Below are 13,508 nucleotides of genomic sequence, written 5' to 3'. Positions count from 1 at the left end.
CAGTCTTTCAAGTATGCTCTCACTGACTTCACAGCATCTGGACTTTGGCCTTGAGATCTCTAGTCCCACTCCTTCAAAACCCTCACCTTCTATAAGTCTATGATAACCATTGTTATTTCATTGTCTTTGATATTTGCTATAGATCACACATACTCCAGAAAAAGGCCATCAATGTTTATTCTTTCTTGTGTTTTATATTTTTCAACTCTAAACATAACTTTGGAATCAATTTAAATATGTTTATATTTCCTACTCTTACACTCATGTGTTTGAATTCTAATTAAGACTAAAAAATGTTAATATTTATATTGTAGTAAGTATAAATGAATTATCTTTAATTTTTCCTTCAGTGCCTAAATACATATTTTTTAAACCCTTGACGACATTTTACATAATCTACAGTAGCAATTTCAAACGTTCACAACTCTTCACTAGGACGTACGTAAATGAATCTATTATCTAGCTGTGCCCTCAAATTCTTCCTTCCCATATCAAAGACGTATTGTTAAACTCCTTTATTCAAAGAAGATCAAACTTTCTCTACTTTTGAATTCATTTATTTCAATATTATCAGAGGTGTTCATGTTTGCCTGCCTCCCCATACTTTTTTCTCTTTTGTTTATATATTATTACATAATAGTTCAAGCATACAAAAGATGTATAAAACGATACAACAACCTGCATATATTTTTCTACTTGGTTCCATTGAACTTTTTGCCACCAACTGAGTCCAAATTTCTTAAGTAAAACAAGTTACAATGAAGGAAAAGATTTCTTGCTAAATCAGAGACCTCAAAGTCAAGTCACAAAAGTAATCACACAACTTAATCTTCTTGTTTGTTCTTCCCTTCCTTGTTTTATTATATTTAATGCATATGTGTGTATGTGTGTATAACAAGTATATGCATAAGCATATATAAAAAGAATATATATGCTATATAACATTATTTTAAACACTTTCCCAAAAAGTCACCACCAAGTATTTTTGTCACAAATATGTTTTTGAGTTTCACCTGTATTGTCACATGCAACATGAAAAATTCATTTTCATTGTTGTAAACATTCCTCCGTTGTTCAGAATACAAGAAGGAGTTCTGGAGATTCAGTTCCTCCAGCTAATCCTGCCTCTTTCTCTACCCTGCACATCACCATTCGTAGGATAGAACTCTACATATTCATCCCATCTGCTTAACATCCTGTGACTCAGCCCTGATCTCTGGGTGAGATCTTCTGGAGTAATTTCATTATACCTGCTCTTCCTGTATATATGACTCTCATCTCATCCATTGGCTTTAATTCTCATATGGCTGCATAAAATTCCTTTTGACTTATATTCTGCTGTTTCAACCAAATTTTTATCCTGCCTCTAAAGTTTCCTCCAGCAGTAGGCTTAATCTTGGCCCATGAAATGTCTCCACATCAGAATGAATGTGTTACCTACATGGCAAAAGGAACTTTGCAGATGTGATTAAGTTAAGGATCTTGAGATGAGATTACCCTGAATTTACTAAATGGGCTTGAGATAATCATAGGATTCTTATAAGAGGGAGGCAGGATGTCTGAGAGAGAGAAGATACTACATTGATGGTTCTGAAGGTTGTGGAATGAGGCCATGAGTCAAGGAAGGCAAACACTCCTGAGAATCTGAAAAAGACAACAGTTTCTTCTCCATAGTCTCCAGAAAGAGCTTGTCCTACAGGTACCTTGATTTTAGCCCAGTAAGGTTCATTGTGGATATTTAATCTCCAGAACTGCAAGATAACAATACTGTGTTGTTTCTAGACACTGAGTTTGTGGCCATTTGTATCAGCAGCAACAGGAAATTAATACATTTTTCTTACCAAGGCTGAATTTACTCCACTTCTGTAACTAGAAAAAAATTATCTCCAGTGACCCCTTTTCCACTAGCTGCTTCACAACAGTTTAAAAACTTATCTAGGACTTTTCATCAGATAAAGTTGTATTAATCATATGGCCATCTCTAAGCACTTAATCTAATTTTTCCCTTTGGCCCACAATTAATCTACATAAAAACATTTGCGTAAATTGTTCTACTCTTTTTCTTGTCAAATCATTTTAAAATATATTATGGGGGAATATAAAACACATACAGAGAACTTCATGTGATAAACGTGCAATCTGACAAAATGTGATAAATGTGCATTTTTGTAAAATGATAATCCATGTAAATATCACCTTAGTAAGGAAATAATAAATTGTCAACATCCAAATTTCCTCTGCAGCTTTCCTGAATATAACCTCACCACTGTCACTATATTAAATCAGTATATTGACTTTTATAGTGTTCATTTCATTTTTTATTGTGACTATTTAAGTGTACCTCCTTAAAGAATATAGTTTACTTGTAATTAAACTGAAGTAAAAATTGTTTTCTCTTCCACTCCACATACAATCATATTTTGTGTCTACTACTCCATTGAAATTGCTTGGGCAAAGGTCACCAGTGAACTCTAAATGACCAAAATCAAATACCCTATTTGGAATCCTGCCTCTTCATCACTGGACCTCTGGTTGATATTTCACGCTAATAGCTATTTACTTGTTATTAAATATCTGTGCTTTGTTGGCTTCTCCAGTATCTCTGCATTCTGGTTCTTCTCTGATCTCTCTGGATAATTCTACTTACTGCATTTTCTGCCAGCCCCCTGAATACAAATGTTTCCCTCCTCAATCCCAAACTCACCCTCTCCCCTGGATTCTAGGCAGGTTACTGCCTCACTCCTGGATAACTCCCTGTGTGTGCTACACAGAAATCTTAAACTCAAAAGCCCCAAATACAACTTCCTGTCTCCTGCTCCGTCCTCAGTGCTACTTCCTCATGCTCCCACTTTTGAGTTCTGCATTGGTGTGAATGGCATGTCCATTCACTTCTTCACTCCAGCCATAAGTATGAATTATCTCCTAGGTGGTCCTCTCCCTCCCTCACTCATAATTTCCAATCACTTACTAATATTGTAGATTTTCTTTCTTAGTATTTTGCCGTCAGTGCTCACTTTTACATTCCACTGTTCCTGCCTCAATTTAGACCTGAATAATTAAGCAGATTATTGAACCGTTCTGCTGGTTGGCTTCTCTGCCTTCATTCTCAACCAACTCCAAGAAGAACTGTAAATAGCTTTCAAATCTAAACATGATTATGGAGCACACTTGTTTAAGCTTTTTCATTGTTCCTCTTCACTTACAGATTAGTCTGTGCACACAACTACGTCTGTTATTCTTTGATAATTTTCTAACTTGTCATGTTCATCTCTGACTATATATTCTATGCTCTGAAATGAATAACTTTCCCATTTAACCATCTGATTATCTCTAGCAAGCTCTTACAATTGCTACTGCAATACTCTTTTCTTTAAATATTCTTCTTATTTTTTAAGGGCCCATAAAGTGCCACTTAGTTTTGAATTGATAATTGCAGTCCTAGTTTGTCACCTAAGATTAGAATGATTTTTATGTCATATTGGAAGCTAGTCATGTTTCACACATGCTGAATGAAAACATTTCTAACACATGATCAGTATGGTCATGGCAAACTCCTGAAAATGCACAGAAGATCCGCATAAGAAAAAAGTTAATGCAACTGATCTGTTTTACTCAGCTCTTGCTTTTCTCTGTAGCCATATCAATGGCTGGTCCTTGACCAGATTCTGAGAACTAATCTTCTGCAATCTTCATATAGTCAGTGAGTAACAACAGCATTATTTATGCCCAAAACATTAGGTCAGGATGAACCAAGTTAGTAGCATGCATAGGATATCATAGAACTTATTACAAATATCACATGTGTTGCCTGGTTTGGGGTCTGCATATTCTGGTCATGTGATGGTTGACATAACCAGCTTCCTTTAAGAACTCTGGAATCAGAGACCCAAGCAGACTTCCCTGGATAGAAACATCTCTCATGCGTCTCTGAAGTTTGTAGCTAGAGTGACCCTAGAAGAAAGAGAGGAGATACTTGGAAGGCTGTGTGTGACTTCTCCAGCCTTCCTCTATACATACCTTTTTTCTGCTGTTCCTACACGGTTTCCTTTGCTGTATGAAATCTTAGCCATGAGTATAACTTTATTTTGAGCTGCACGAGTGTTTCTAGTGAATCACTGAACCAGCTCATGGTTGTGGGACCTCTGAGATGGTTCTTCTACTTCATGCCCAGTGTGGTCCCTACCTCACTTTTCTGGAACATTCCTGTCTATCTCCACACAAGATTTGTGTCTTACAGCACTCTTCCCTCTTCTTCTAAACAAAATCCAGCCTCATTTCATATGCTGTTAATAAAACATTTTATCTTCTCACCCCAAACCATTCCTCAGTAAATATAAAGAACTCACTTTGAGGAGGGATGGAGGGCAGATGGGACAACACAAGGGGAAAGTAAGCTCTATGTTATTGTAACAAAGACCAGTTCAGTGTAAATGAATTTATTTTGGAGGAGCTGTATTAATAGTATCTAATATTATGATTAGTGCTGGAGATACTCCACTCTCACTCAGAAAAGATGTTTATAATTCAAGGAAAAAACACTGCTTGATTTGGAGGAGGAGGGTTGGAGGATATAAAGGACTGTATGTCCCAAAGATCTAAATGTCATGCCAGATGCTTCTAGGTCTAGAATATCTATGACCTATGTGATACATTCTATCTCTAAGAGTTAAAAAGGTCTTTGTCTGGAAACAGAAGAAAGCAAGCCTGAAGCAGAACTGGGTGTGTGTTCTAAGCTTATGTCATCTGGAGAGCAGGCAGAGACCCACCAAAATGAACTATGGACCACTCTATCTGGCACATGCACGTTTGATGCTTCTCTCAGACCCTATAGTACAGGGATTGGGTGTAAGTCTTCAGGGAGAGCCAGAACAGTGCTTTATAAACCTGCTCACTTGCCACTGAGCTCAGGCCAGGGAGCCTCATGGATCCCCAGCTGCACCACCATCCACAGAGGTTGTGTCCCTGACCTGGGTCTGGTGAGTGACAGAAATATCTTAAGTAAGTTTAGCTCATATCATGTTGTAAGTATACTCGGGATGGGAGTCAAGAGAAGTCACACGCTAGTCTAGATATGGTTGGAAAAGAATGAAGGCAGGAAGGCAGAAAGGGAGGGAGGAGGAAGGAAGCAACGAACAAGCGAACAAACAAAGGAGAAGATAGAAAACTGGAAATACGATTTTTAAATTTCTCACTACATTGTGAAAGAGGCAACACCAAATATTTACCAATGAACCCATCAGAATGAAGTTATGGAGTGTTCTTCTCTTTAATAATCAAAAGGACTGACAGTACTGAATCTAGGCTATAAGATTTTTTAAAAGCATAACAGCTCTGTACTTATGCTTTGAAGAACTGTTAGACTTAGTTTAATGCAGTGTTTCTTAGGGCCATGTGAGAAACTCCAGGACTCCTTTTGGGTGGTGCTAGTGCTGTGGAGCAGCATTGGAACCTTTAAAGATTTGTAGAGCTCGAGAGCCTCCTAGCATATGGGCAATGCAGCAAAGTTTCTCAGAAAGTTGTACTTTTTTGGAAGAAAAAGACTTTTGGAAGTCAAACTTACACTATCTTCTACACATATTAGACACTGTCCAACAAAATGTCATAACTATTTGGTTTCTAATGATGAGACACTTAGAGGGAACATTATCCAAAGAGAGATGTGCAATTGGCCTGCACCGCAAGCTCTGGCCTTTGTCCCGAGGTGTCATCTCTTCCGTTCCTCAGTAACTCCTGCCATTTTGGAATTTCTTTGTGAGCAAATCCAGACATTTTGTAGTGTGTGTTTCTTCTCCTCATGCAGATGAATTCTTAAAAGTGTATAGCTGCTGTTTACTGAATATTAGAGCTACAAGAATCTTGCAGTCTTTGGGAATAGAGAAAATATCCAAGTGGCTGATTTTTTCAGACAAGAATGCAGACTGGAATCCTTCAGCACAGGTAAAATCTAAACAATCAGTTATCAAGTGAGGGCTTAGAATATTCACAAATTCCATGCAGGAAGGTAGATTTCCTTAATTACTTATCACAGTAGAATGAATGGCTTTCTACGACAGAGTTGCACATTCTCCTTAGGGATGTTGCAGAGTCAGTTTAGCAGAAGTTGGACAAGATGACCTTGAAAAATATTAAAATTTTGTTTTTATGATTTTGGGGGAGCAAAGCTGAAACAAAGAAGTTGGCATTTTTGTTGCTCCCTTTGTGACTGAAAACATCTTGTCCAATATTCATATGGGAGAGATAATACTCCCATCCGTTCACCCTCAGCAGTGGACAGCAGAGAAAAATAGGCAGGGAAATGCTGTTGACCTGTGTTTGATTGTATCTACTGAGTCCTTAAACACTTCCCACGTGACTGAGCCTCCTACGCATACTTCTCTCTTCTCATCACTAATGTTCACACCTAACTCCGGTGACGTGCTGTTCTTTGGATAACTATGCTTGATCAGAATTTGGCTTCACATATCCCATTACCTCTCTGCAAGTCCTGCAGTGTGGTCAACCCACAATAATCATTGGATTTGCTGAAAGAAATAGTTCTTACCATTCACAAGTGCCCACTACTGTTTTTATTCCCTTGCTTTCCTGATGCAAGTTAACTGCCTGCATTCCAAGCGTGCCTGATTCTTCTCACCCAGTTTCATGTTTTGTGGATCCATTCTTCTTGGTACGGTAGAAATTGCATTTCTGATGTGACTGGTTCCTTATACGTTCAGTACCTCTCCCTGAACAGAATGAGACACATGGATTGAAACTACACCCTGAGTCTATGCTTAAGAGCCTGAGAGTAGCAGCTTCTCCTTTCTGATACGTGTGGACAGTGGAGCCAAATCAAAGCCTTCCAAGTAGCCCCGAAGACTTTTCCCGTTTGTGAATTGATCACCAGCTTGTCACATACCATCTTACGTCCTCTGAATATAAAGTATCTTCTTTCCTACTCTTGTGATGTTTCAGGAATTGATTTGCTATTTTATTTATACCAGTGTGTTAAATATTCTCCTAGGAATATTCGTGCTGAATCTTAGATATTTTACTTTTCTTAATAACAATACATTTTGTACATTTATGATAATTTCAGTCTATACATTTTGTGGGGTTGCCTATCCTATTTGTTCAAAAAACATTGTGATTAAAAGCCTATAATAAAACTTTTCAGAAGCACGTTCATGGATACAAAGTCTGCTCATCACCCACCTCTCCCTCTGTAACCACAATTCATAGTTTTTATCAGGACAATATAGATGATTCATTAGGACTCACCCACCCTCACATCCAGATAAGTGTACCCACACAAAAACCCAATTTTCTTCTTTCTATAATAAATCTTTTCTCAAATATGATAAGCCTGCCTCTGCTTTTTGCTTTTTTTTTTTTTTTCATAAATGGTTCTTCTTTCACCATAACTTGCCTTATAGTTTCTGCTCATCCAGCAGAGTGTTGTCCATTGCCTCCAAGGCTGAGAGCTAGAAAGCCCGCAACACCTGTGTCTCCCAGGTCTGTGCTGTGCTGCTCTTCTGTATGCCCTGCACTGGCCCATGATCCACAGATTTGGGAGGGGGACTTGCCCTTCCAGCCGCGTGCTGCTCTCCTATCTGCACTATCTCACACCTTCATGGCTCAACCCCAGTGTGATCAGGCTTCTCACTGGTGCTCTCCTTCCTCTCCCACTCCATCTTCTCTTTCTTCTTCTAATCTGTCCATAGAAATCAGAAAAGGAAAAAAAAAAAATGGAACAGCACTTTAGACAGAGGAACACCAAAGTTCTTGAGCTCCACTTTTCTCTCCTCCCCACTTTCTCTCTCGTCTTTACTGTCCATTCACTTTATACTATCAGGGCTGGGCATTTGTACAGAACATACGAAGACTTCTGGGATAAAATATCAGTTGAAGTTCCCTTTCTAGGGTTGTGACTTCACTAATTAAAGGACCTCTCTTTACTTTGAACTTTTCTTCTCTCAGAAGAATTTTCAAATATGACGTTGCTTTGGGACTCCGACATCCACATAGACAATGGCAGCTACATAATTTTGTTTCTTCCCATGGAAATTCTGATTCAGGAAACAAGACTTAAATGCAAATTCCTCAATTAGGTAAATGCCTACAGGTCCTCACACAGACTGTTTCCTACACATTAGGGAGTAAGGACAGGTTGAAAATATTAGTTAAAAAAAGTAAGAAGTTTAAAGTGTACATGATGGAGGAGACGAGAGAGCTCGGATGTTTCACTGGGAGAGTGATGAGAAGGATGTTGCAATAGTTACAGGTAAAGTTAAGGGAATGAAGTTGGAAGGTTATATCTCCATCTGGAGGCAGTGCTGAAAGATGTAATCCTTGTATAGAAATCAAGACTACTTACTACTGAAGGGAAGTAGAAGGTTCTATTTTTTTTCTATCTTCTTTGAAAGCTGAAACAAGAAAAATATGAGGGAGTGGGCCTCTGTGAGAATCGTAAGATATTCCATGAAGAATAACTGACAAACACATAGGTACACTGAAGTGCCTTGGGAGGCAGCAGAGACAGGAAGAGAAGGCCCGAAACAAAATTCTCGTTGCCATACAAAGGTTGTTGCTGGGAACACCTGACACTTTTCAGTACCTGAACACCAGTAATGAACTACATAGTTCAGCTGTAGGGATGACAGGAGTATACATCAATGAAAAAAAATATATGTATACGTATGTGTGTATATATATGGAGAGAGAAAGAGAGAGAGCACAGAGGAGTTGCATAAGTAATTAGCTAAAACTAAATCAAGGTGATCTATATATTTTTAAGTGCTGTTGTTCTAAGCATTCTGAAACATCTCTCCATTAATCAAGTCATCACTTCCAAATATTATTCTGAGTAAGAATTCAGTGAAGTGTAGAACTAGCCCCAAACAACCCTAATTTCTTAAATTGTAAATTGTAAATGTTTAGGAGAGTATTTTACCAAATTGCCCTCTTCAAACAGAATTCTTTAGTGTAGCTTCTTGACAGCTGGCTACGTGTATGTCAATCCCTTTCCATGACAGTCTTAATTACTGAATAACTTTCACAAAAAGACTTCCTTACATTGAGCTAACACGTTCTCTGTAACTGCTGTCCTCCTTTTTGAAATATATATCTTTAGAAATAATAGCACAAAGATTCAAGTTACTTATGATGCTCTCTCTTTCAAGCAAAACATCTGCAAGTCTACCCAGCTTCTCCAATACCATGCTGGTACCTGCCCTTAACCTCTCAATGTTCCAAATCAGATTCTCCAATTTATTATGACTATTCTTCAGTTGTAGTTCCTAGAACTTCGAAGTCAGACTCTATCAAAAATGTATTTATATACTTTACTTTCATAACTTGGATTTTTGTATGCAGTCCATATGAATTAACTATACTTGTGTTTGTACTTCAAGATATATCATTTCAACTCCACTTAATCTGGTACACATTTTTAGTGATCCACTTTCTCAGTATCCAGAAGCAGCAGTGGGGAAGGGACTAGCGCAGAAGAAGGTTGTTCTTTGCTGGTCCCTGTTGTGGAAGATTTATGTTTCCTAATATAATTTTCCCTGCTGACCAAAGTTCATTAGCCTTTTGCAAATCCTAAGAGTTATTGTTTACTCTCCAGGGCAAAGAAGAAGGTTTAGGGCCAGAGGGGCAGGCAGCATTTCTTAGGACTCTCTTCTTACTCAACTCCCAGGGGACCTGATCTCTCTAGTCCAGCCAGGAGACAGCAGTGTTCTCTTTGTCAAACAGTGCAACTGGGTTTCTCACAGCACCAGAAATTGAGATTCATCTTGTTCTTCCATACGTAACAGAGAAAAGGAACACCAAAGTGGAGGGGTATATATAATAGGACTCCATTCCTTGACTGAGCAAATTGGCCTGCTTTAGCTCATGCTTTCTAAGGAAAGGAAATTGGAAACCAAACAAGTAGTTGCCTACTCTTATTTGCTCTACTCATTTACTCTTGGCCATATATGGGTATTCAAAGGCTATCTAGATACACTTTAGTGATCCCAGGGAGGAATGTGCTTGGAAATAGTAGGGGGGACGGGGTTTATTGTGTAGGAAGCTCTGTAAGAAGTAAGACTTGATAAAACTAAGGGAAAAAAATCAGCAATGCACAGATGGCACATTTCCTATCTACATGACGGGGTAAAGGAAGATAATTCTTCTTAAAGAAGGAAATGATAGGCTTTTTCAACAATCTCTTGATCAAAGGAACTTCCATACTCTTAAATAGCTTTAATATATAGTTTAATTTAAGGGGTGTGTGTGTGTGTGTGTGTGTGTGTATATATGTTATGTTTTGGCTTTTACTTTCTCATTGTATAAAATTAATGATATAACACTGTTCATTATTAACTTAAGACAGTCTCTTTAAACTCTCATTTTAAGCTTCTAGAAGTAAGTCCCTCATTTAATATGTTCATTGCATTGTTTTATAATAAACCACAATGGAAAAGAATATGAAAAAGAAATATATAACTGAACTACTTTGCAGTACACCAGAAACTAACACAATGTTGCAAATCAACTATACTTTAATAAAAAAAAATTGTTCATTGCATTATATGCCAATCTGAGACACATTCAACTCTAGCTGCTGCAAGTAGTGTGCCTGTTGCCCTGGGCTCTATGTCTAATTAGCTTAAGCCCTCAGTTGAAGGGCACATCAAACCTGGGTGTGAGGCAGACCCTCAGGGCCTGTGTATGCAACATCACTTTGGGGCCAGGTCTTCTTTATACCTGAAAAAGTGTATATGTTCCTGGATCTACAGCACGGAACAAATCTGACCTGGAAAGGAGACCAAAGACGACCAGAATGCCAACTAGATCCATGTGGCAACAGTTAGCCTACCTGAAACCAGCTGTCACGTGATTTGAGAAACAGGTTATATTATCTAATGATTTTGGAAGATGTTAGTACCAAATGAATTAGCAATTTCACTTTTAGATGCAGAAATCAGCATTCTAAGTGCACCAAAATACATATACACAAATGTTTATAAATATATTCTTCTTAATTGACCCTTATCAACTCCCATAAACAGAGGATAGGTAAAGAAATTGTAGTATATTTATACTATGGTACATTATGTAGGGAAAGAATGAGCGTTATAGATATTACAAACAGTATCCTGGATAAAAATTCTTAAGAAGAAAAACAGAAAGAATATATACTATGTGCTTCCATTTATAGAAAACTGATAAACAAGCAAAATTTAACTATAAGGTTTAAGAATGCATGCTTAGGTTGTAAAAGTATACAGAAAAAACAAAGAAATAATTATGTTAGTTATTAGTACAGAAATTACCTTTGGGGAGAGTGAGAGATTGTAATGACAAAGGGACACTTACAAGGCTTGTAGGGAATGAGAGATGGTTTATTTCTTCAACTAGATGGTGTTTTCATGATTGTTTCCTTTACAGTAACTTGTTATTTTCACTGTTCTGTATGAGAATTATATTCCAAAAGACAAAGAAAATATGCCTGCACTAGTGGCTATATTACTTACTGGCTTCTAATCACCTAAATCACAGATTGAATTCTAACTACTCATCCCTATGTAAGCTAAGCTAATTACCTTGTTTGTATTTTCTACTCAACTGTCAACTCGTATGAATCAACTTCAGTCTTCTATTTTAGAGATAAAAATGTTTGCTCAATTATTACACGTTACTCTTCTGTTTAATTAATTACAGGCTTAAATAGCTTGACTGCCCACTCACAGTCATATTATTCTCTACAGTCTCCATTTGAAAGTTATTTTTCTGCCTCAAAATGAGTATTTTTATGGTTTATGTTGTTTGTCTTTTCTCAACTCCAAAGGATAAATGAAACCAGGTATTCTGAAGTATAAAGAATCTGTTTTGTTTTGTTTTTTCTTGATACAGCTAGATCGATTTTTTTCTTATTGACTTATGCTTTTCAAATACAGATGTATTCCTAACAGCATGTGTGTATTATGGTGCATTTGTACACTTTATATTTTGGGATATGCTCTTCCATTCACACATGATTAATCTGTTATTGTCCTCGTATTCTATTTGCCTTGGTCTCTTATTCAGGAATATCACATACTCACTATCTCCATTCTGTATCCTTTATGTATGATGATCTCTTGGAAAGAACTCATATTTCCCATTTTACTTTCTTTTCAGTTGTCCTTATCAGTTATTATTCAGTATGGTTGCTGCAACATTTTGGAACATTTGATATTCTAACATTGAATTAAAATGAATTAAGTTTTCATAATTTCATCAAGCAATTTTATGTCTCATATCTACTAATATACTCTTTTATTTCTTCCTCACTGTATTTTTCCTTTGTTCATGTACTTCTTGTTTCCACAAAGTTTGTTTAAAACTAAGTATCGTATGATTCAACTTTATTTTTGCCTTATTCAACAAGATTATTTTTTCCAAAAGTATCCTCTACCTCTCCTTCTTGAATGACATGGTTTCTTATTTTTCTTTTTCTTTCTTTTTGGTTGAAATGTTTGCTTGGCTTATTTCTTTCTTTGACTATGCATTATTTTAAAACTTAGAAAAACAGTAATTCCTCTATGTCTACATGGTTCTTTTTAAGAATCATCTTATTTGTTCTGAATCTTAAGATTGATTGAAGAAGATCTAAGCCTGATCTCTACTGACTCAGCATCTTGAAAAGAGGCTGAAGGTGTGTGTGCAGCGAAACAGCAAAGAGTGAAGAAAGATCTGTAGTCCCTGTTTTAGAAGACAGTTTCTCACATGTCAGTTTGTGTTTGGCTCATACTTTGTTTCAAGATGATGTAATGATTCATTCCATTGCTCTTCTTTGTTTAGCTTACTAATACTGGAATGAACTCTCTAGCATTCAGATTTTCTGTAAGATGATGCTTCATATTACCTTAAAGCCTGTTGTTTTGTTGCTTTTGAATACATTTGATCAACAGCAGGAACATGTTTAAATTGTTCACTATTCAGTGTCATTTTAACTGAGATTCAAAGTAGTCTCAGGCATTGACTTACTGTTGATTCAAGCGTAAATCAGACACAGTTCCTGTATTCAAGACACTTGCAGTATGAAATTTCTAAATGCAGGGGAATGCATTTGTTTATGTATTCAATTCTTGAACTTAAACCTCTAGTTTTGGGTAAAACTCAAATTGGGTAATTTGTCAAAAGATAGATTCACAAAGATACTAGAAAATGAGACAACCAGAATTATAGCTATGGATTAGTTTAGCAGTTAGAAAATATTGATGTATTACATGTTTCTTGGGAGTTACCTGGAATGAAGTGTTGTTTTCTGCAGTTTTGCTTTCTGTATGGGCTTGTATGTTGCCAGAGAGGAAATTCCAGGTTTAAAGGAACAGAACAAAAACAGACGAATAACAGAAACCATCTGAAATCTCAGCATAATAGAGTTTGCTCTTTATATGGAGAGGAAGTCAGAGTTCTTAAATGTTTGATGATTTATTAAATACCTCCTTACATTATCAGCATCTGAGATGTAAAGCTTTTCTCAGATGTAGATACTTGTT

Source organism: Camelus ferus, chromosome 10 (genome assembly GCF_009834535.1).
Source record: "Camelus ferus isolate YT-003-E chromosome 10, BCGSAC_Cfer_1.0, whole genome shotgun sequence".
NCBI lineage: Eukaryota > Metazoa > Chordata > Mammalia > Artiodactyla > Camelidae > Camelus > Camelus ferus.
Note: the sequence above shows the minus strand (reverse complement) of the source record.